This window comes from Myotis daubentonii, chromosome 9, assembly GCF_963259705.1.
Source record: "Myotis daubentonii chromosome 9, mMyoDau2.1, whole genome shotgun sequence".
Lineage (NCBI taxonomy): Eukaryota > Metazoa > Chordata > Mammalia > Chiroptera > Vespertilionidae > Myotis > Myotis daubentonii.
In genome coordinates this window covers 74980864-75006477 of record NC_081848.1, presented here as the reverse complement: position 1 = coordinate 75006477, position 25614 = coordinate 74980864, and the positions used below count along the sequence as shown (strand labels likewise).

At 39.2% G+C, this 25614-nt stretch overlaps 1 pseudogene; it reads left to right on the top strand.

Moving 5' to 3' along the window:
• The first annotated feature begins 665 nt into the window (after positions 1–665).
• On the top strand, positions 666–1260 carry LOC132242322 (MARCKS-related protein-like; annotated as a pseudogene).
• The last annotated feature ends 24354 nt before the right edge of the window (positions 1261–25614 follow it).

Below are 25614 nucleotides of genomic sequence, written 5' to 3'. Positions count from 1 at the left end.
GAGTTGTGGAGACAATTTCCCCAGAGATCTACTACTGAATTTCTGAATCATCAACTGCTAGACTATAGGATGGTGTTCTGGACTTCATGCTCCCATGCCCTCCAAATTGGTCTGTTGAAACCCTACCCGTCCCCCATGTGATAATATAGGTATATCTTGGAGATATTGAAGCTTTGATTCCAGACAACTGCATGAAAATGAGTAAATGTATAGCAATAAAGCAAGTCACAATCGTTTTACTGGTGGAGGGTCTTGCCTTCAATGTATAAAAGATACAACATTTATGATGTGCAATAAAGTGAAGCCGAATAAAACAGGGTGTGCCTGTACTAGCAGGTGTGGCCACTGGGAAGTGATGAGGTGTTGAGGGTGGAGCCCTGATGAGTGTGATTAGTGCCCTTTATAGTAGAGACGCCAGAGAGCTTGCTTCTTCTCTATTTTCTCCACCAGGTGAGGGCACAATGAGAAGATGACCATCTGCATTCTGGCCTGGACAAGGCGGCAGCGGGTACAGCTATCAGGTAGGGAGGAGCTGGGGTGCAGCTAGGTTTCCTCCCACCCCATACCCTTCCCTCAGGCACGACCAGGCCGACCCTACTGAGTTACCCTCTGTGGGGCGGGCCGGGGGCTGCTCAGGGAGCCCCCCAGCAGACCCCTTCCCCATCATGGGCAGTCAGAGCTCCAAGGCTCCCTGGGGCTCCGTGACTGCGAGGAGGCAGCAGGCCCTTGCATCCTCCTCTAAGGCCAACAGGACAGGAGGATGGCCATGTGAAAAGCAATGGTGACTTCCCCCCCAGGAGTGAAGGGGAGTCGCTCCTGTGAACGGAACAGAGGAGGCAGCCGGGACACTGTTATTGCCATGGAGCCAGCACCCCCTAGCCAGGGAGCTGAGGCCAAGGGCGATGTACCCCCAAGGTAACCTCCCCAAAAAAGAAGAAATTCTCTTTCAAGAAGCCTTTCCAATTGAGCGGCCTGTCCTTTGAGAAAAATCGAAAGGAGGGAGGGTGGGTGGGGTGAATCGTCTGCCTCCTCCCCCACAGAGGAAGAGCAGGAACAGGGGGAGGGGTGCCTGCAGCACTGCCCAAGGAGGGAAGGCTGTTGTTCCCCTGAGAGCCAGGAGCCACAAGGCAAGGGGCAGAGGCCAGCGCTGCCCCCAAGGAGGGAGACACAGAAGAAGAGGCAGGGCCCCAGGCTGTAGAGCTGTCCACTCCATGGGGGCCAGAGAGTGGCCCTACGCCTGCCAGTGAGCAGAATGAGTAGCTGCAAAAACTGTGCTGTCCTTGTGAGGTCACTGCCTGGACCTGGTGCCCTGGCTGCCTTCCTGTGCCCAGAAAGAAAGGGGCTGCTACCCCTCCCAGCCACCTTCCCTTCCCTCCTCTCCCTCCTGTGGATTCTCCATTAAGTATTCCCACCTGGTCTGCCTCTTAGGGCCAGTTGAAGATGGCCCCTTGCAGTTCCCCAAGTTAGGTTAGTGATGGGACATGCTCTTGCCCCTGTTCCTGCCTCTTCCCCTGTCCCCACCCCACCAGAAGGCAATTGCTGGTTTTCTCCCCCCAATTCTTTTCCAAGGAGGTTTTGTTTCCTCCCAAATCCCTGAGCCAGATGTGGGGTGCCTATACCCCCAACCCTGAGTGACCAGCCTGCCCTCTGTTCTTAGTCTCTTGTGCTGTGCCTGGGGGCACCCGGGCTAGGGGAGGACCCCGCCCCTGCCTAGGTTTTTATAAATGTTTTACTCAAGTTCAAACCTCCAGCTTGTGAAACAAAGGTGTCTCTTTTTTGACTTAGTAAGCATTAGGCGTTGAGGTACGGGGTGAGGGAGGTCTGTAATGTGAAACAACTTCCTTTACGCTCCCCCCCCCATAGTTATAAATAAGTTTTTAATGGCCAAATCCCAGATATGTTCTTTTTTTTTTTTTTGGTCTAACTTTTAAAACCATTCTCTTCCACCAGGTTTTCCCTTAACATTTGGAAAAGGAATAAATGTTGCCCCCCGCACCCCCAAAAAAGGGAAGATGATGACTGTCTGTAAACCAGGAGGAAGGCCTACACCAAACACTGCATCTGCCAGCGCCTACATCTTAGAGGTCTCAGCCTCCAGAACATGAGAAATACAGGGTGTTAGGCCACCCAGTCAATGCTAATTTGTTATAGCAGCCTGAGCTAGGAGAAATGGGACTGACCAAGACAGACGGAGCTAAGCCAGATGGAACACTTCAGCTGAAGGGGAGCAATTAGCACATCACCTCTTTGAAGTTTAACAGAGAAACCTCATGCGGCAGACAGACGCTTTGGTGGTCCCCAGGATTCCCATCTCCTGGGATTCAGGCCTTGTGCATTTCTGCCCTGTTGAGTGTGTGCCGGAACTAGGACCGACTTAAGGCAGCAGCATCCAGACAAGGAGATGGGATGTGTGTGATTACATATAATTGCAATGCTCACCTTGCAAAGAGTATTTCTCTCCCTTGCTGGCTTTGAAAAAGCAAGCTTCCATGTTGTGGGCTACCATGTGAAGGCCAGATGGTCAGGAGCTCAGGGCTGCTTTTAACTCCCAGTGAGTGAGAAACGGAAGCCCTCTACCCAGCAATTTGCAAGGAAGGGTCTGAATTCTGTCAACAATGGAGAGAATCATTAGCAGATTCTTCCCCAGGTGAAACCACCACCACGGCCAACATTAAGAGACCCTAAGCTGAGGACTCAGGTAAATAATTTCTGGATTTTTAATCCCTTTGAGATAAGAAATATGTGCTGTTTCAAGGTGCTAAGTTTGTGGTGATGCAGCAATATATAACTAATACACCTCAACAAAATTGTTAACTGGAGTGGAAAGTATGGTAGATCCCTCCACAGAGGTCTTGCCAGAGTCCATTCTCTGAAATGGAATAATTAACAAAAGTCCCAAGGTGGATAATTAGGCATGAAGTTGGGGGGAGGGGGAGGATAAACATACTTGGGCTTCAACTTCCTCTTTTCAATGTGTGGGGGCTTTGAATACTTACTCAGAAAAGCAATAAACTAAAGGAGTGGCCATCTGCTTTTTAAAAATCTTTGTCTCTGTCCTGGTAAATGGGTCCTTTCTAGCAAAAATGTTCATAGTCTGGCCTCTGCTTATCTCATAGTCTAATTACTGAACATTTTTCTTTTTATATCACTCCAAACCAAGTTCTTTTAGTTCCACTAAACTACTCATATGTTCATGGTTGTGGGCCAATCTATGAACTAGCTATCCTCCCTCATCACTTGATCTTGCACCTGCTCTTTATCTTCATAATTTTCTCTTTAACTCCCCTGACCCCTCATTTATTCTTCAGATCTCAGCTTAAACATTGCACATGCTATGGAGCTTTACATAACCACTAAGTCTAACTTTAGTTCCTTCACCATTGTTCAATAAGCATTTAACCTGCCAGAGTATGCTTGTGTCTTTATTGAAATTTCCTCTTCATTATCCTGTTTTCACTAGAGTGTAAGCTGGATATAAAAATTAGTGTTTTAATCATCTCTTTATCTCCTACTTTTCAGTCCCTGGCTTGAGGCAAAAGCGCATGCTCAAATGACTTAATTTTAAAATAAATGAAGTAATGCCGTAGTGAAAGGAGGAGAAGCATTTGAGTTAGATAAACATATACTTAAGTTTCAGTTCACAGGGCGACCTTGGGTAAATTACTGAGTCTGTATTAGCCTTGATTTCCTCATCTGGCAAAATGAAGATAAATAGCTGCTATTCCTTTAGTGAGTCACCCAAATATTAATCCATTTTCCCAGCAGATACTTATGTAGCTTTTATATCATGTCAGACATGGCTCTAGGGTTAGGGATACAGACATGTACAAAAGAGCCAAAATCACTGCCTCCAGAAGCATAAAACTTTCAGTAAACAAGATAGACGAAACATACAGTATGTTAGGTGGTGATAAGTGCTAAGGAGAAAAATAATTACAGAAGGAAAATAGGAAGCATCAGGGGATTGCAATTTTAGATAAAGTAGCAAGGGAAGGCATCACTAAGAAGGTGACATTTGTGTAAAAGCATGAAGGAAGTGCTACAGCAAGACATGCCAATCACTAGGTGAAGAAGAGCATCTTTGACAGAGAGGGAGGAACCGTAGGGATTAATTTGCTGCATAATCTACTGCACAGCCCCTGCCTCATATAAATTCTCAGAAAATGATTATAATTGCCTCGCACTCATTTTTCCCTACACTGGCTTTTTTTTTCCCCACTTTCAATCTACACCTTTAATTTCAAGGTTCATTGTTTGCCCTTGAAAAATGCTTAAATCTTCAAGGCTACTATCAGGCTCTCTCACCTATTCTGTGAACAAGTCTACATTTTTTTGATTTCTCTAAATGGAATGTTAGAAATGAACTCTCCAGATGGCAGGTAGACACTGATGCTGTTTTAGTTTTCCCAGATAGAGTGACAAACTTCAGTGTCCTCAGGCATTTCCACAAGGAAATCTTGAAGATGCTAAAACTCTTCATTGTGAGGGTGCATGGTGACCACTCATGGAAGCAGTCCACGTGTGGCACTTTGAGGTACAGTTCACTAAAATATATCTATTTTAAATCGTTTATCATTTCATCTAATTTGGACTCTGAGTTCTCACACTCCTGGACTTATGGACAATTCAACCTCAGGTATTCTTGGAGCTCCAACACCCTGAAAGGAAAGAGGTAGTGTTGAATGAAGCCTTGAAGAAGACTTTATTGCTCATATTCACATTGGTCTCAAGGTCCACTGGACCTACAGCTTCTGTTTCACTGTTGGGGCAGAGTGAGGTTGGAAATCTCAGGGCCCAGGATTTGGTCTAAGTTCATCACACAGTCCTCCAGGCTAAGGTTCAGCCCCCTCTGTAGAGCATCGTTGTGGAATATATATTGTTCCACCCTCTACTCCCCTACATGTCTCTGTTTATACTTAAACATATCAATACATGGAAGCATGTTCTCCCTAAAAGGCTTGGCTTTTAGAAACAACATCTAGTGAGGAATATGTTTTGTATTTAATGTCACTTTCCGCACCAATCACAAGTCTTCCTTGAAGCAAGGTAGCAAGTAGATAGCCAGCTACTCAAAGAGGAAAGGGAAATGGTGAAATACAAGGAAAAATGTATAAATTAATATTCCAAATTTGCCAAACCAAATCTGCATAGTCACACCTCAAAGAGTATTTATAATTAGTGGAAATCATAATAAATGGAAGTTCATATCAGTTATAGGTTGTATCAGTGTCCTCTTCTTCCTCCCAGTATGTTCTTTCATTTGCATAGCAATGAACTTCATAATTATTCTGATAAATATCTATAAAAAATTCCAAGTAACTTAAATATTACATTGAATATCAAATAGTGTTTGATCATAAGACAAGTACTTTTCTATGTGAAAATTAAGTACTTTTCTATTCAAATGGATAACAATCTCTGAAATGCATATGAATGAGCAGCTCTTAATACATTAGGCAAACAAAATTAACTTTGTGCATTATCAACTTAAATTTCTTTTGGTCCAGTAAGTCACAATTTGAGAAAATAATTGTGATCTATTCATCTTCTTTTAGAGCAAATAGTGTTTCTGGTTCTCTCTTGGAAGTCTATCAGAAAATGGCTTACAGTCAGTGACCCTAAATCACAAGATAATAAATGACTCCAAGACTGTAGCTAGAGAATGTTTTTGAAGTTGGTTGCAGTGATATTTACCTATATCGATGATAGGACTTCAGCCAACACAACAAAGACACATCCCAAATGCAGTAGGTCTAATGTGCAGACAATCACAATGTCTCAGTAAACACAGAGAAAGACATTTTTTTTAAAAAGATTAAGTTACAGTGTTTTGACATCATATTTCATCAGATCCAATCTGTGTTTTTACCTTCCTGCAAACCTCTTGAATCACTCAGCTCTCACCCAGCACTCTTTGTCATCCTACCTCCCATAGAAAAACAAAATTCTGTAATTCACAATTTTCTCTTCTTTCTATGAACTGCTATCATATCATATTCTAAATCAGGGGATGTGTTTTATAATTAAAGCTTCTGTCATATTTTTTCCATAGTTACCTATGGGCAAGTTTGAATTCTCTAGTGAGGCTATACATTTCTTGAGAAAAGTAACATGCATACATATTTTTTTAAAATGTATTAGAACTCATGAATACTCTCAGTTTTGTGCTGGGCAGGTGGTGGTGGTGATGATAAATAGATCTTTTTGTTCAAAGTATTTGAATACTTATGCCATAAGGTAAGTACTACTATCATTCTGAAAACAAACCCAAGAAGTATTATTGTCATTTTTATTGTATATGTGATTACCTAATGCCAAATAAATATAATATATATTTAATGAGCATTTAAATATTTATGACTGTGGGCCAAGTTGGGACGCAAAAAATCAGGATATAGTGTCAAGTCTTAAAGGGTTTAGGATTTATCTAGTATTAAGGACAACTTAAAGCTAGAATCATTTTGTCAGACAGTGAAAACATAACAGGTATTCCCTGAACATATGTTTATTTCTCTCCAACATATTTTGGAAGAACAATCTATATTTGGTTTTTATTGCAAATTACAACCCATTTAATGGCTTAAAACAAATGTTATCTTATACTTCTGAAGGATAGAAGTTCAAAATAAGTCTCGATGTGCAAAAATTAATATCTTGGTTGGGCTGAGTTCTTTCTGAAGGCTCTAGGGGAGAATTGGTTCCTTATCTTTTCAGCTTCTAGAGGCAACCTACCTCTCTTGGGTTGCAGACCCCTTCCAGCACTGGCATCTCTGACTACTACTTTTATTATCATACTAGAGGCCTGGTGCATGGATTTGTGTACTGGTGAGGGGCGTGGCCTGTGAGGATCAGCCCACTGTGGGAGCACCACTCATTCCAGTCAGCCCAGTGGCACTCCCACTGTGGGAGTGCACTGATCACCAGGGGGCAGCATTCTGCATTGAGCGTCTGACCCCTAGTGGTCAGTGTGTATCATAGCAATTGGTCAACTGGTCGTTCTGGTCATTCCACCATTTGGTCGCTGGGCTTTTATATATATAGACTAGTGGCCTGGTGCATGAAATTTGTGCACGGAGGGGTTCCCTCAGCCCAGCCTGCACCCTTTCCAATCAGGGACGCCTTGGGGGATGTCCGACTGCCAGTTTAAGCACGATCCCCAGGGATGGGGCCTAAACTGGCAGTCGGACATCCCTCTCACAATCTGGGACCACTGGCTCCTAACCGCTCACCTGCCTGCTTGCCTGATCATCCCTGTTTCTGCCTGCCTGCTTGATTGTCCCTAACCCTTCTGCCTGCCTGCCTGATTGCCCATAACCTCTCTGCCTGCCTGCCTGATCGCCCCTAACTGCTCTCCCCTGCCAGCCTAATCTTGCTCCCAACTGCTCTCCCCTGCTGGCCTGATCTCACCTCCAACTGCCTCTGCCTGTCTGATAACCCCCAACTGCCCTCCCCTGCCGGCCTGGTTGCCCCCAACTGCCCTCCCCTGCCAGCTTGATCTCACCCAGTCTCTGTCTCTCTTTGTTTTTCTCAGCAGTCCTCCAGGCCTCCCTGCCTCCCTGTCTCCCTCTTCCTCTTTCCCTGTTGGGAGGAAGCGGGGCCAGTGGGGGCTGCTCCACCCTCTTCCCGCCCTCCTTTCCATCCAGGCCTCTTCAGGCCCAGTCTGTTTTGTTTCCTCATTCTGAGAGAGGCTCTGAGAGCGAGCTGGGAGGGAGGGAAAGAAAGGGAGAAAAGGCTGTGAGCTGGTGGGCGCTGTGTGTGTCTGTGTGTGTTTGTGTGGTTGTGAGTGAGTATGAGTGCCAGCCCTGACTCCCCATCCCCATCTTTGCTGCCACAAGTCCCCACCCACCAGAGCCTGCTGTGCGAGCAGCCTGGGCCTTAGGTTGAGCCTCCAGTCATTGTGGATGTGACAGACCCAGGATTTTTATATATTAGGATGTTCTTCTATGAGTCTGACCCACCTCCTTCCCTTTTATTCAGATCTTTGGTTACACTAGGCCTATCCAGATAATCTAGGGTGAGCTCTCCATTACAAGATATTGAACTTAACCACATATGCAAAGTCTCCCTTCCCTTGTAAGGTAATATGGGAATTAGAAGGTAATATGGTAACAGAGATTAAACATGGATATTTCTATAGGGAGAGGGCTTTATTCAGCCTACCACACCATTCTTCCCCAGTTTAGTCCATGTGGTAAGGCTAGTTCTATTGTTATACACACATCTCTCTGGATAGAATCCATAACACAAACTGAGAACTTAGAGTCATCATTCATAATGAACATGATAGAAATTTCGGGGGTGGGTCTGTGACCCATGCTAAGTAAGTGTAACAACTTATTACTTTTGTAATAAAAATTTCTAAATGACACTCTTTCTCCTGGGCTAACTATGTTTGAAAGATATGATTTTTGAGCAACTGGTAGCCATATTTTTCCCAATATGGAAGAATATTACTAGAAAATAAAATGAAAACAGGGAAAATGGTTAGAAATGGAGTCAGAAAGAATTCCTATTGACATTTCAAAGCTCAAGAGAGAAGACAATAACCTCATCCTCCTTTTATTTTTCACCAAGTTTAATCTGTGTTTAGCCCCTTATAAGCAATACTGAATATAGTTATGGTGAATTGTCTGAATCATAGGTAGAAGGAAAGACAGGTCAAGTTGAGAAAACAAAGATTTGCCTCAGTGGATGAAAACAAAAGTAGCAAAACTGGTGAGTAGGAGAATGGTTAACACTACTCCAGGGCAAGTGATTATGAACTTTTGGGCATTCTGTACATCATCCTGAATTTTCTTTCTATGGGATGGATTCTGTGTTGCAGGGCTGGGTGTAGGAGCTTACGTAGCTGTTTCAAGCTGCCCAAGAGAGGTGGTATGCATGTATATGATTCAGTAGGCCCTTATTAAATGTTGTAGATAAACTTCTATGATAGCATTACATAGAAAATGCTTGAGTAGAATGGGGGTTGTATTTTAGGGAAGAAAATGACCCAACTGAAAGGGAGGTCAGCTTCATGACTGAGTTTGGTGAATTAACCGGCATTGTTGGTATGACCAGAGACAAGCAGGAAACTTTTTTCTTCCCTTATTAGTACTGGAAGTGAACTATTTTTATGTAATGGTCGGTTATTTTTCCTTCTTGTTTTATGAAAGCAGCTCCAACAGGCAGGTGGCTCAATTCTTGCTCTGCCTTGAATAGTTCTGTGGGCCTTTCACACACTGGGATGCCCTGGGTTTAAAAGGAAATCCCCAGCTTTGTGGAGGAGAGGCCAACAGTGCAGATCCAAGCCCCAAACAGCAGGCTTAATGGCACAGCAGCGGGACAGTCACATGTCCACCAAGATTAGAAAACATCAGAACAAATTGCCTGTGAAATTCTGAACTGACCTTTAATTAAAGCTATGAGAAAAGAAACTACCTTTTTAGATTTTTTTTTTACAAGCCACCATGAATAGATGACAGTACAAGATTTATTGCATCAAGAATTTAATTAGACAAAAATATTTTCTTTCCTAGGGATGTAGCAAATTGTTTTGTTACATGGAGAAAAATACAGCAGCCCTGTGCACAGTTGCTTATTTCCAAAGCCTGCTGTTTTCCTGAATGATGTGAAACACTTGGTCCTTTTCTTTTTAATCAGACATCTCATTATCAGCATTGACTGGGATATGTAGCTAGCCCTAATGTATTTTGTTCAAGTTTTAATTATGTCTAAAAATATATGTCTTTCCAGTTCCATTTAACAAGGACATAACAATGCCAATATAATTCAAATTATTCACGAAAGGCTGGTCCCTGGCATTTTGCAAAGTATTTGGAAATACAAAAGGTTCCAAAAAGTAAAAACAAACAAATAGAAAACTTCTTTAACAAAGTATATTAGAAAATATATAATATTAAAAAATAGCTCTAGTATAGACTCTTCCCAAAAGAAATAAATACAGGGAATTTACCAGTAATAAAGTTAGGCCTCATGTAACAGTGCAGGCACTAGCCCTGCCATTTGAATTTAATACCATATATTGCTTCCAGTAGTAAAGTTGATGATGTATTTAATAAAACTTTAAGATACTCTTCTACCAACCACTTCATGGCATTTCTGGTTGACTCTTTCAGGGAGTCTGTGTCCTAATGAAAAATAAAGGAGACAATATTTCAAAAGCCAATTTCATTTTTAAATGCCATGTAGAAGAAATAGGACAAGGGAGAGAAAGCACAGAAAAAGGCAATTGCAATAGCAAAGTAGCCCAAAGCAATGTGCAGGAAGATGCACCCCTGGTCCTAATTTATGTCAACATGACCCCCATTTGTGACACTGAAGTTGATTGTCAGGTTTATAAACAGGCAGTGCAGTAACAGAAGGATGGGTGATCGGGGGGGGGGGGGGGCCCTCCATGTTCAACCATCTCCCATCAGATCATTGTCAAAAGGGTAACATTCACACCTCGGCCTCATCTGATCTTATTACAAACTCTGTCATTGGAATCAGGCGCCCGGATGTTAATAACCATTGCGGGCCTGGGCAGCTTGTAGCATGAGCACTGCTGTAACCTTTTCAATATTCCACATTTGATTGGCTCCCCAATCCACCCTGATTTCTCTCATGAAGCAGAGGTTGTAAAAGGTGATCAGGAAGGCAGCCATCCAATCCCCCTGCAGAACCTTGAAAAGGTCAAGCACATATAGAGTTGCCTCCCGGAGACCGTATCGGAGAAATGAAATAAAGGCATTTTTTTTAAAAACTTGAGATTTCATAATATCAGTCTTGGACTAGAACAGTTCACATCACAGAAGTTAAAGATGGAAACAATTTGTCTATCCCCAGGAGAAATAAAGTTAGTAGTAAGAATTGATATTTTTGTTTTGTTTCTAAATGAGTATAAGTCTATGCAGGATATGATGTGCACATCCATATAATGCAAACAGTAAAGAATATTTAAGGTAACTCAGGTTTAGCAATCTGAATAATAATGAGGTTTAATCTCCAATCTAGCATTTGTTAGCTGAGTAACTTTGGTCAACAAACTCTAAGCCTCAATATTCTCATCAGTAACGCATAAAATGAAAGTTTTTTAAAGAATTGTTTTACAGATAAAAGTAATAATTATTCACTATAAAATGATCAGAAGATAGCACAGTAGCAGCAATAACAGTGGGGATAAAAAGTAGTAATAGTTGTAATTCAGTAATAATAGTTGTAGATATAGCAATAGATGCAGTAGCAGAAATATGTAATATATAATATATATATGAATGAAAGTAACTTCGATTAATGTTTTTTTTACCAAATAGCTATATACTTTTCAGAGAGAAGAATGAAGTTAGTAATTTAACCAGTATTTATTTAGTACTGTACTAGGATTTGAAATACATCAGTAAAGAGAACAACAAAAAAATCCTGCCTTTTTTTGAGCCTATGATTTTCAGTGAAAGGAGATTAAAAATAAACAGTGCATATAGGTAATTAAGGAGACTATGTAGCATATATATATGTATATATATGCATATATATATTATATATGTTATAATCAGAAAGTAACAATTGCTCAGGGAAGGTAAAGCAGGTTAAAAAGGTTTCAGATTATAAGGTGGGGTTGCAATTATAAATAATTTTTAATTTTAATAAATTTTCCCTTCATACTCCTTGGCTAAGACTAGCTACTCCTAAAAAATAGAGTAGAACCACCTTCAAAAAATGAGGATATTCTCACTCATGAGAAAGTTTTCTGGAATAGTAAGTTACAGTTATGCATTTTTACACAGTTCTGAGAAATTGTCAAAGGAAATAGATTTCTCACCATTTAAGGATGTCCATGGTCCTTGGGGGAGGGGAGTCAAGGAAATCTGCCTTTGAAAACAGCAGAGCTAATTGTGTGTGTACAAGTGCATGAATATGCACATACACCGTCATCTATACACAAGCACATATACATTAGGCAAATATATACATACAAAAATGAACACATACATATAAATATGGAATGTGTATATTGAATGCATTCCTTTTACACATATATTTATTTCATTCTATTTAATAAATGGTATCTGTCTTCTCCATGGAATTTAAGAAAAATATAACTTTAAAGCTAGTAAGAACCTTTTACTTGAGGTTATTCATACAGGGGATACTGCCATGTGAAAAAGAAAAAAACAACCTGAATTACTCTGAAATTCACCAGCTAAATGGTATCTTTCTGGCTCTTAGAATTTGAATTCTAGGTTTCTTCCTCAAATAGAAAAACTTGATTTTAAATTAATTTTCCTCGGGGTAACATTTACCTTTCTTAAGCAGAATAGAAAGTGTCAATGACAGAATGGTATAAATATAGTCTCAAAGTACTTAGTGTACCATCAAAGTCTATTCTTTTTATCATTATTTAAAAGGGAGAACAAAGGCAGTGACATTAATGATCAAAAGCAAGGTTGGTGTTCAATCCTTCCTTTGTCCTTTGGTTTTCTCCTGATTGTGGTCTCTTCACCTGCCTCAAAATAACACGTTCACAAGCTCTCAAAGAGCAGGCTGCTTTTTCATGGGGCTTTGGATAATGTTAATGAAGTCCTTCATTGACTCTCACCGCTGCCAAATGCCAAGGGTCTTCCAGGATGCAAAACTTAGGAAGCTTTGCTCATTGAAATCAAGCCAGTTAGGACGATTTATTTCAATGAATAGCCCCACAGTTGTGAGAAATGACCTGAATATTTCAAAAATTCAGAAGGAAGAAGGCAGTTAGGCTGTGAGTCGTGTGGCGATTAGGAATTCTTTGCCATCTTTCCTAGTCTGTGGGTATTTTGTAAAGCAAAAATTCTTTTTGGAGCATGGACCAAAAGACCCTTCTCCTTTAAAAGCACCTACATTTTACATCTGTTTTCTTCCTAATTGTGTTGTTGATATTTTTGCAAGTTAATTGATATTTATAATTTGGATCATTCCAAAGAAAATTTATTATCTTCACAGTGTATTAAGCATTTGTATTTCTTCTATGAAATGTCTTCTCATGTAATTTACCCATATTTTCCATGAAGTTGTTTTGTCTTTTTATTGTCTATATAATAAAAGCCTAAGCGATTGTTATGGTGGAATGACAAGAACGTCCCATCACTATGGTGTGCACTGACCACCAGGGGGCAGATGCACAATGCAGGAGCTGCCCCTTGGTGGTCAGTGTGCTCCCACAGGAGGAGCGCTGCTCAGCCAGAAGCCAGGCTCATAGCTGGTGAGCATAGCTACCACGGCGGGAACCTCTCCCAACTACACAGCACCATATGGAAGGGTGGCAGCAGGTGCAGCGGGTCGGAATGAGCACAAGTGGCATGACACCCGGCCCTGATTCAGGCTCCTCCTTGACTGCCTATTGCTTGGTGCACTGCTACATCCCCTGAGGGGTTCCGGACTGTGAGGGGGATGTCTGACTGCCGGCTTAGGCCTGATTCTGGTGGTGGTCTCTGTAGAAGGCAGTCAGTCTGAACAACTCAGTGACTCAGGGAAGCACAGAGAACTCTGCCTTTGGCTCACCCACTCAATGGTTTTCGCAGGACAGATTGTGGTGGCCCAGCTTGTGCATATGCAGCAGCTGCTGAAGCTCAAGCAGCAGGCTGTGCAGCAGCAGAAAGCCATACAGCCACAAGCCATCAGGCAGACATCCCCCCAGGAGTCCTGGACTGTGAGAGGGTGCAGGCCAGGTTGAGGTATCCCCCCGCCCCCAGTGCATGAACTTTGTGCAACAGGCCTCTAGTTGGTTTATAAGACCTCTCTTATTTTGGTTATCTTTGTTTATTTTTTTTCAAAATTTTAAAATCAAGTTTTGGCTTTGTTTTCAAAGAAATATTTTTTCAACAACCTAAGTAAGTCCTTAGCCATAATGTAGTTGAATTGGATTTTTATCTTATGTTGTTAGTGTCTTTGTTGTCTATTTTTTATTTTTAACTAGTATCTGTCCCATGCTTACTTAAGCTTTATAAAACCAGGGAAATTCAGAGCACAATCAAAACATGCAATTTAACATTGGATAGTTAGCATACATTGAGAAGTTTTACACTGCCAAGTGTTGGCTCATACATAGATTAGCATCTCTTAACATTGATATTAGGCATAAATATTTGTGCAACCATTTTGGAGAAGACTTTCACATTATATAAGGGGAACATTTAACATTATAAAAGAGGAGCATTTATATACCTTAATAAATAGCAATTATTATCCTAGCATATACCTAAGAGAAACTTTTGGCCATGCTTCCCAGGAAACATAAATATGAATGTTCATAGCAGCATTGTTTGTTAATAACAAAAAATCAAAGTCATTAAAATGCCCATTTGTTACTGAAATCCAATATTTGCATTTATCTTCCTGCATACACTGGCTGAAAGAAATTCACAAGCAGGGATGTACAGTTTATAGAAAGAAAGTTTGTTACAGATTTGGCCAATCCAAAGTGTGGGAAAGCTTATGATCTCAAAGACCTGACTCCCCAGTGGGAGTTACAGATTATATAGGGCAAAATCACATGACATAGTGGGTTGTGGTTGTGGTCATATTGGGAGCTGGTTGGTCAGAGGTGAGGTAAAAGGTAATGAATCATTTCCTGGGGTCTTAAGGAGGGCTCTGAGGTCTTTTCCTGCGTCCCTTAGCCTGGTTTCATGGAAACGTAGTCAGGAGGGTTGTTTCACCTCAGGGCTCAGGAGCTGAAACATAACTTAGGTCAAGAGGCCATCTTTAGCCTGCAGAGGTCCAACGTTGTAACTATTAGTCAGGTCCAGGCTCTTCTGCTGCCTCCTAGGTTGTTCAGAAACAAGAAATACAATTTATGTGCAGTAAAACCATATTATTATAAAATCAGTGAATGTGTAATATAAAAATGGTAGTATAGTTCCTGGATGTTGAGGTTGGGGTAGGATATTCAGTTAGGGAAAAGCATATAAGCAAATGTAATCTTTGGATAACATTTTATTTTGTTCTAAGTATCAAGGACTCTGTATTTAGAATACACCAAAATAAATTAATAATAATATAGACATTATGGACCAATTATAGTAGTGTGTGAGGAACCAAATAGTATAATAAAATCAACATAAGGCTCAAGGAAAAAATAATATAGCATGCATTCCAATGAGGGTTGTAAAACCAATATGTAAAAGTCCTTTACTTATCTTGCCCACCTGACTCAACTTCCTGGAGACATGTATTATTACCTTTCCTTCCAGAAATGTTCAAAGCATAATCATATATGTCATGCTATGCCATGTCATATTACATTATCATATTTTAGCTATTCCAGAGAATTTTGATTCATATAGAAATTAAAGCAACTAGAGTACATCCTCTTTTTCATAGCTACCTGTCCATCTTTATCTTTATCTCTATCTCTACATCTACATGTATATCTAATTATCTCTATACATACATATGTATTATATTGGTGTGTGTCTATGAATGAGAGAGAGAAAGAGAGAGAGGTAGAGGGAAGAGAGAATGTGAAGGCATATGTGTGGGCATGTGGGAACTATTCTACATACTGTTAAATTATTTACATTTGACTAGTCATCACTACTATGTTGTCCATGAAAGCCAGTCTGTTGAAATACTCTGCCCACTCTCACAGAAATGCCATGCAGCTATATGCATTGCATAGGACAAAGGTTTTAGAGAAACTAGGTCAGTTGGTTCCAATATTTATGTAAATATTTATGTAAATGTGGTTCTAATATATTTTAAAATGTGTTTATATATCTAAATAAATAATTATAGATTCAGCCATAGATATAGGTATAAATATACATAATAGTTGGTAAGTTAAATGTAAGTATGCACTAAAATATTAACAGTAGTAACTTTTGAGTAATAGGATTATGGGCTATTTCATTATATTTGCTGTAATCCTCTATATCAATTTTTCTCTCACTAATGTGTATTGAATTTATAATAAAAATGAACTATCAATATTACTTAAGAAAACAGTCATCCTTGCAAGCAGTCAAATAATTTAGGAGGTGCTATTTTTCATCTATCAAGTTAGCAAAGATTAATACCCCTTGCTGAAGAAGGTGGTGAGAACTCAATATTTATTTATTGCTAATGGCTGTATCAATTGGCCCAATTAAAAGAGAAAACAATTTGGCAATATAGTAAGGAGCCATCGAAAATTCATATCCTTTGGCCCTGGATAATAGTTTTAAGCAGGAAGTCCCCCATCTCCAAATAATACAAGATAGAACAATCAGCTATTAATAACAAACATCTGAATATGTGAAGTGTTTATTATGAGTAATACATTGGAAAATATTCTATGCTCTTATAATAAGGAAAGCATTTAAGATGGGACAATTATGTAATGGATTACATAACGGTAATGAAGCCATTCATAGTTTTAGAAGTTTGTGATAGGTTAAGCACAGAAAAACAGAATGTGGCATTACAATTGCATGGTTGCTTAAGTACAAACATGTTTCATAATCTTTATGGTCAAGGGGTTTGAAATATAATTTGCCTGACAACAAATAAAATACAGGAGTTTCCCAAACTTACATTTCATTCCATTTTACTTTTCTATATGCCAGTTGGAAACCAGGGTTTGTGACATTTACATCATAACTGAATATGCACTGGACTCTCTAGACATGACCTTTAGAGACCCATTCCAAGTCCTTTAAGAAATTATTTCATGCAAATTGGAATATAAATGGTAATATAAATGGTATATATACTTATATATTTGTTACATAGTTAACTCTTAATGGTCCCTCTTCAAACTATACAAAATACAGAGAGGAGCAGTGCTAATTTCAGTCATTTGTTTTTCAAGAAAATGACACTAAGTCAATACATAAAGTGGCATACTCACCATTTATTATTGTACTAGAGGCCTGATGCATGAAATTCATGCAAGAGTAGGCCTTCCTTCTCCTGGCTATGGGCTTCCTTCTGGCTACCGGTAAGCACCCAGGACCAGGGCTTCCCTGGCAGAGGGAGGCCCTGCCCACACGCCGCAGCCTGCAGTTTGGTGGCCTGAGCCTCCCTCTGCAGGGTGATCATGGGGCGATGACCTGGCCCCCGATCAATCGCATCGTACCCACCTTGACTGGCCTGGCACCAGTGGGTGTCATAGTGTGATTCCGGATGGTCATCTGGATGGTCATTCCACTATTCGGCCATCCAGTCTAATCAGCATGTTATACTTTTATTATTCCAGTGGGGCCTTGACTTACGAGTTTAATTCATTCCGTGACGGAGCTTGTAACTCAAATTACTCGTATGTTGAATCTTAAAGTGAACGAGTGAGACACGTGATGCTGGGCTGATGTTGTGGCGTTCACTCTGACGTTTGCTGCGCCAACTAGCGGTGGGGTATCTGAAGCTGGCTTGTAACCCAAATTTAGCTCGCAACTCAAAGCAAAAAATCGGCCGAGAGACGGCTCATATCTCGAAAAACTCCTTAGTCAGGACACTCGTAAGTCAAGGCCCCACTGTATATATGTTCTTGAGCAAGTTATATAATTGTCACAACCTCAGTTGTGTGTGTGTGTGTGTGTGTGAGAGAGAGAGAGAGAGAGAGAGAGAGAGAGAGAGAGAGAGAGAGAGAGAGAGAGCAAGCACAGAATAAGTACTGAAAAAAGAATTTCATCTCCTACCTATTGTGGGTCATGTAGCAACGATTTTAGAAAGCATTTTTCAGTTGTTGGTTTACTTGTTTAAATGGTATTTAAATTCCGCTACAATAGGGCTGCCCATTGGCTGATCACAAATGTGAGTGATGCCCAAAGGCAGATTTGTACAGTTCTCGGGCTAGTCAGGGGAGCCCGTCTTACCTCGGGCTGGCTGTAGGCACTGACCTGGTCATTTTAGGCCAGCGATGGCGAACCTTTTGAGCTCGGCGTGTCAGCATTTTGAAAATCCCTAACTTAACTCTGGTGCCGTGTCACATATAGAAATTGTTTGGTATTTGCAACCATAGTAAAACAAAGGCTTATATTTTTGATATTTATTTTATATATTTAAATGCCATTTAACAAAGAAAAATCAACCAAAAAAAATGAGTTCACGTGTCACCTCTGACACGCGTGTCACAGGTTCGCCATCACTGTTTTAGGCTGACCTTCTTCCTCAGAAACTCTCAGAGTACAGATCAAACCACATCAGGTCTGGTACACCCTGAGGCTTCTCATGAGGAAAAAGCCACACATGCTCCTCAAACATTATGGGTTGAAGATAGCCAAGGAAGAGTTCTGTCTGTTGGAGGCTTTCTTTATTCAGCACTAAACTGTAAAACACATCTTTGTTGGAAAAGGGGTCTATGGAGATATTGTATCAATTCCATTTCAAGTACCAAAGAGTGCAGGTAATCAGCCCAAAGGAACGTGGTCAGGGGCTTTTGTGTAAAGTTCAGAGTTTTATCCTAATGGCTGCCTTCACCTTAGTCAGATACATCTAATCCCTTCTGTGTGTGATGTGTCATCAGAGTGGTAGGAAGCCAGCCTCAGGGTGGCTTTGTAATAATATATACATGTTCTGTGAATTGGAACTTCATTAACTGGTTTGATAAATTTGATATAAAACTTCCATTGAATTTGACATCAATTGGCATTATCATAAGAACGTTTGACATTATATGTATCATGAAAGAAAAGGCAGAGCTGTTAGATTTTTTGAAAATAATTTTAATGATCTAAATTTTTCAGTGGCTATGAAAAGGGTATTAAATATTTTATCACCTTTCTGTTTGAGCAAAGTTTCTCATTGATAACTTTCAACAATTGGAAGAGATAATCGCAAAAAATCTTGCTTAGGTATTTCTTGTGAACATTTCAAGTATAAAAGCTTACGTAAAAATTTTATGTAAACAGAATAATGTTTCAGTTTCTTATTTAAATATTTTATTTGTAATTTTATGAAATACATATTTTAATATTTCCTAATACTTTGTGAATATTTTCTTATCATAACTGATATGAGTATATCTTGTGTGTATGCAATACAATCTGAAAACCCTACATTTTCTTTATTTTTCCCCCAGTATTTTTAAAAGTACTATAATTTTACTGATTTTTTTGTTGTTGTCGTAACCCTTAACTGAGGATATTTTCCATGGGTATATCTTAGGCAAGCCATGTTCGTCAATACCAATGAAATCTATTGAGTAAAATTAACTTCACCAATGTTCAGCCTTTACCTACTTATTATATAAAAATGTCAATGTTTACAAAACAATGTGCATCCAAGTATCTGTTGATGTCCCCTAGGATTGTGATTCAATGGCCCATGCATCAGTACTGGCCATACATTTTACTGAAAAAGTATAATTGGGACCTCCAACCTGCTCTGCCAGAATCCATTCTCTTCCATCATCTAATCTGTTTATATTTCTAATATAAAAAAATAAAATATGCTATTCTCTCATTTAAATGTTGTAGTGATTTGCCATTTTACTGGGAATATATTACAAAGTGCATCCTATGGCCTGAAGCCCTTTACAATGTCTATTGTGTACTTCATAATATTCATCTTGCACCAATTAATTCCTTCTCCAGACACTGTGACCTTCTTTCAGCTGTTTAAATACACTGTTTTTCTTTTTGGCTTATGATATTTACACATACTATGTTTTTGTTACTGTCATACAAACCTGTTCATTCTGTTTCTACTCATGTTTGAAAATCAAGTTAGAGAGATGAAGGCATCAGGCAGAGATTTTAAAAGCAAAGCAAAACAAACTCTATTTTTGAAAAATAAAAGTGGAGAATTATAATGGCAGGACTTTTGACCATGTGGACACTTTCTCTTTCCCTCAGAAGTAACAATTGCAACCACACAGGTTCAGACAGATGGGTCAGCCTCAGGTGCCCTCTCCCCACCACCATCCCAGAAGGATGTGCTCCTGGCAGTTATGATCTGGTAAAGCAGAGCACGTATGTTTCCTACAAGGGGGCAAGTCTCTCATAAAAGCAAAAAAGGAGGTAGGGGAAGCAAAAGAAAAAATAAACAAATGGAACAATTTCAAACTAAAAAGTTTTTACATAGCAAATGAAACAAAACAAGACAACCTACTGACTGGGCGAAGATACTAACCAATGATACATCCAATAAGGGGTTAATATCCAAAATGTATAAAGAACTCAGCCAATAACACCAAAACAAACAATCTAATAAAAAATGGGCAGATAACCTGAAGAGACACTGCTCCAAAGAGGACATACAGTTGGCCAATAGACATGAAAAAATGCTCACTGTCACTTATTAGAGAAATGCAAAGTAAATCCACAATGAAATATCACTTCACACCTGTCAGAATAGCTATTATCAACAAATCAACCACAAGTGTTGGTGAGGATGTAGAGAAAAGGGAACTCTTGTGCACTGTTGGTGGGAATGCAAATTTGTACAGCCACTATGGAAATTCCTCAAAAAATTATAAAAAGAACTACCTTATGACCCAGCAATTCTACTTCTGGATATATATCTGAAGAAACCCAAAACCTAATTCAAAATATATATGCACCATGTTCATGGCAGTACTATTTATAATAGCCAATATATGGAATCAGCTCAAGTATGCTTCAATAGACAAGTGGATAATATTCCATATGCACAATGGGATATTACCTGGCCATAAAAAATAAAGTGTTGAAATTTGCAACCACATAGATGAATCTAGAGGGTATTATGCTAAGTGAAATAAGTCAGACAAAGACAAATACCATATGATTTTACTTATATCTGGAATTTAATTACCAAGTATACAAACAACAACAAAAACTAGAAGCAGATGTATAGATGCAGAAAACAAACTTTGGGTTGCTAAATAGAATGGGGGGGGTGTGGGGAGAGGTGGGTGAAAGCTAATGGGATTAAGATGTACAAATTGGTAGTTACAAAATAGTCATGGGAATATAAAGCACAGCATAAGGAATATAGTCACTAATATTGCAATAACTATGTATGGTGCCAGGTGAATACTTGAATTATTGGGGGGTGGCTTGGTTAATTATATAATTGTCTAACCACTATGCTGTATACCTGAAAGAACATAAAATAATATTGGATGTCAACTGTAATTGAAAAATAAATGATGATGGAATAGCTGAGGACATAGACTGTCTCAGTACAAAATAAAATAATAAAGTAAAATAAAGTAAAGAAGGGAAGGAGAATAAAAAAGTGATGTAGATAAGATCCCTTTTCTTCCATTGTTTAGACTGAGTTAGGGAATGGGCAGAGATCAAAAAGTTTACTTCAATGCAGGATTGCCCCATTGTCCTTATTTTTCAGAGCTCAGATCTGTGCCACTTCCTCAAGGAAGCTTTCCCCAATCCGCCAGTTATGTTAATATCTTTATGTAGAAATCTCATGACTTTCATGTGCTTATTTGTGCCATGAATTTCTAATAGGGTTGTGTCACTGTGATGTTTCTCACACTCTATGATCATAACATTTGTTCTCTGAGCATTCTATCTAATTCACGATACAAGAAACATAAACTGAGAAGTACTGTTTTGTGAGATCCGGATACTTGAACATATTGCCAGTGCAACCTTGGGGCATGATCAGCAATATTATTGCCTCTACTTATCATTTGTCTTATTAGTCCAGATAGGCTGGGTTCAGCCACAGTAGCAATGAGCCTCAACGTTTCTGTGTTTCAGTCACAGGGTCTGATGAGAGCCTGAACAACTCTCCAAGGTACCAGTCTTCTCTGTAGTAGCCTGATAATTCAAGCTTTACCATGAAAATGTGGGGACTTTCCATAATTTCTGTAGAAAGAGAAGAGAGAGGAGAGCAGACACTGCAGCAAGTAAGTGCGTGGCCTGGAAGTGACATATATTTCTTTCATAGGCCATTTGGCAGAACAAGCCATGCAGTCTTCTCTACCTTCAGGAATGTAGGAAGTGTGTTCTTCCATGTGTTCAAGAGGTAGAGCAGACTGGATAGTGGTGGTACACATGTGGCATTTTAATGATCAAATGTTACCTAAGCGTGCCTTTTAAATGCAAATTCAGAAGACAATACCAGACCCAAATTTGATTCTGTACCTTTACCAATGTTTTGCAATCAAAGATGTCTAACTTTTAACACATATGCTGTGTTGTTTTTCCCCATACATAGTATTGGATAATATCAGAGATCGTTGGAGACATCTGTGAATCTGTATATTTCTCCTGGCTTTATCAGGTTCTGAATTTTGAAGTTCTACTAGGGCCTGGATTGGAGAATGGGTCGCCCCTTTGGATGATTGGGTCAACTCTGACATAGTTGATTTTTGATTAATTAATAGCATTCAGAAATTAAAAGCTTAATTTAAAAAAGCTTTATAGATATTCTGGCATGGAAACCCCAAACAAGAACTAGATAGAGGAATGGGAAGTTGGGAAGCCCTTTCTTACATAATTATGATATTATAACTATAACATAGCATGCTTATATTATACTATGTAATATAATAAATAATTAGGTTATTACTATGGAGATTACACTGCATTTTAGGTACAGTATTTCCTTTAAGATGGCTACTCTAATTTCTTTTATAATTCATCATTTATTCAACAATGGTTTACAAAAAGAAACAGTTCACATTAAATATATTTATTAAAAGCACAATGATTTCAAAAATTTTCAAATGCATAAATAATGTTTTAGACCAGCGGTTCTCAACCTGTGGGTTGCGACCCCTTTGGTGGTGGAACGACCCTTTCACAGGGGTCGCCTAAGACCATCCTGCATATCAGATATTTACATTACAATTCATAAAAGTAGCAACATTACAGTTATGAAGTAGCAATGAATATAATTTTATGGTTGGGTCACAACATGAGGAACTGTATTTAAAGGCCCAGAAGGTTGAGAACCACTGTTTTAGACTATAGAAAGCAAAGCCTGAATTTTAATTTCTCATACAAGATATTTTCTTAGTTGTATCATTAAACCAATGCTGATTAACATTACTATTGAAACAAATTAGATGGGAGAAGGGAGATTGGCATGTATTTCTATATAGACCAGGAGATTTGCATCAGGTTGATTCTCACATCTATCCTAGGAGAACAATATCAGCAATAATCTCATTTAACAGATAAAGAAATAGATTTGGAGAGGATGAGTCATATACCCAAGTTCACTCTACTTGAGGGGGCAGAACCAGGGCTTTAACCCAGTTCAGTGAGATTTTATAAACTTCATTATGATCTTTTCATTAACCAGGTAAAATTATGCTAATTTGAAAGAAATAATCTGCATGTTTTTGCGAATATAAGGTTGTACCCCACCACCACTGCTCTATCTCCTAGGGACTCTGTGTGTCTGTGTGCGTGCACTTTTGTGTGTTCATATATTCCGTCAGAATGGCAAGAATAATAATACTTAGTTCTTAAAACCAATTTGTTTGGCAAAAGTTCTTGGGTTAAAATGTTAAAAACTTATAGTATTTTAGGTCAAAGGATAATTATAGTGTGGGATTAGTTTAGTCACATCAGAAGAAGTTCACTTCATATATTGTTCTAGTGTCAACTGCAATATTTTTCACTCACTAATGGGAATCTAAGCTTTCTCAAGAAATTAGGAAATATAAAATAAGCATCACATCAAAGAGAAGAACAACGCTCCTTTGGTTTGAGTGGATTTGTAATTTACTTCTTTCGATTATAGGAGTAAAATTTAAATTGCTTTTTCTTTTTCCTTTCTTTTAAACAATAATTTCTGGACTAATCCTAGCGACCTATGCATTGCCTGATAATTTAGACATGCTCTACAGAAATATTCCACTGGGTGGAGATGCCATCCACATTGAGAAAATGGTCACATTTTTGTTTCTGCCTCTCTCATCAAAATAATGGTTCAGAACCATTGCTAGTATCATGATTATGGGTAATAATTTGTGTCTATGAATTTCTCCATGTTTTTCTATTTTACCCTGACTTAAGTTAAAATAATACAAACTATGTATCTGAATCACATTGTTCATTGCTTTTAGATATTAAAAACCATGGTGTTGTACCATTGTCTTACAATGAGATGTGTTGGGAGAAACATTTGTATTAAAATGTCTTGTGGAGACTGGCCAGTGCTCAGTGGTTGAGCATCAACCCATGAACCAGGAGGTCACTGTTTGATTCTCCCTCAGGGCACATGCCTGGGTTGCAGGCTCGATCCCCAGTAGGAGGTGGGCAGGGGACAGCCGATCAATAATTTTGTCTCATCATTGATGTTTCTATCTCTCTTTCCCTCTCCCTTCCTCTCTAAAATCAATAAAATATATTAAAAAATAAAAAAAGAATGGTGGAGGTAAAAGATAAACAGGGACATCCACTCAGAAGATTGCAAAGTAAAAAATAACATTTCCCCTTTACCTCCCACAAAATATCTGAGTATCATTATAATAGTTTCAAAATAAAAACTTTCAAATATTCTTAAAATCTCATGGAGAGATGATGATCCTAAAGTTCCCACTTGTTTAGTAAGAAATGGGTTCAAGAAAACAAAGATACACCAAAACATCAATGAAAAAAGGTATGTCAAGATGTAGGCTGTGGCTCCTTTGCTTCTAACTGCAGTTTTCCTTCCAAAAATTCCTACCACAGGCTTGCAAAACTGCTTATTTCGGTTGGGAACTGTTACCTTTGTGTGTGAGGCAGATGGCATTTTCTTGGCACAACACAGAGTGGATTTGCAAAACGATTAAATGGGGGAGGCAACAGAGGAGGAGAGAGAAAATGTTTTCTCCTGACACTTCTTTCATCAGCAGCGGCTAAGCTGTGCAGTTGACTTGGCATAGAGGATCCATCTCCAGGTGAAAGAAGTGAGGTCTAGGGACTCTGTTAAAACATAATGAAATCACCAAAGGAGACACTCATCCAAATCCTCATCTACGAACTGTATGGCAGTCAGATTTATTTGCAATCAGACAGAGCTCTGTTTTGCCTGCTTACGGGGCTGAAGTAGAAATTAAATAGAACAACCTGTGAAAGTAATGACACTAATCTCTTATGTTTTGTACCGTCCTTTCATTGCTTTAAACAAACTAGACCTATAAAATAGCAATTTGGAAGCCCTGGGATTACAGCAGGGGTTCAGACATTTTGTTTGTTTCAGATAGAATCTGAAAAGTAATTAGTGAGTTATCAATATTGAAAACTACGGAGACTTCCTGGATAACTGAATCACAAAGCTCAGGACCCCATTACTGTCACGCACCAACACGCTGGAGCTGAGGAGATGCTGCAAACACTCTCTGGAGAGTCTCTTTGGCCCTGTCTCTCAGTGTTCAGACCAGTGTTTCATCTTAGTGCAGAGGCTGTGCAATCACTTACACACTTGCTTTGACTACAGCAGACTATGTTGAGCTAGACTAAGTTTATTTCTATTTTGGAGAATATGAAAGTGTTTCTAGACTTCAGTAAGGAACTGTATAGTTGTTTAGTGTATTTTCTAGAACTGAGAGTGGCATTAGGTATCCAGTGATTTTGAAAATGTGGCCCACAGAATCCTTGGTACATATGCAGGTGGCTATATCACTCTCCCTACACCCCTAAAAATATTTTTAAAGACAAGCAACTTGCTTTGAAGAGGGGGAAATCACAAGCCAAAAAGTAAAGATATTTGCCCCAAATCATCTGGTTTATAAAAGAATCT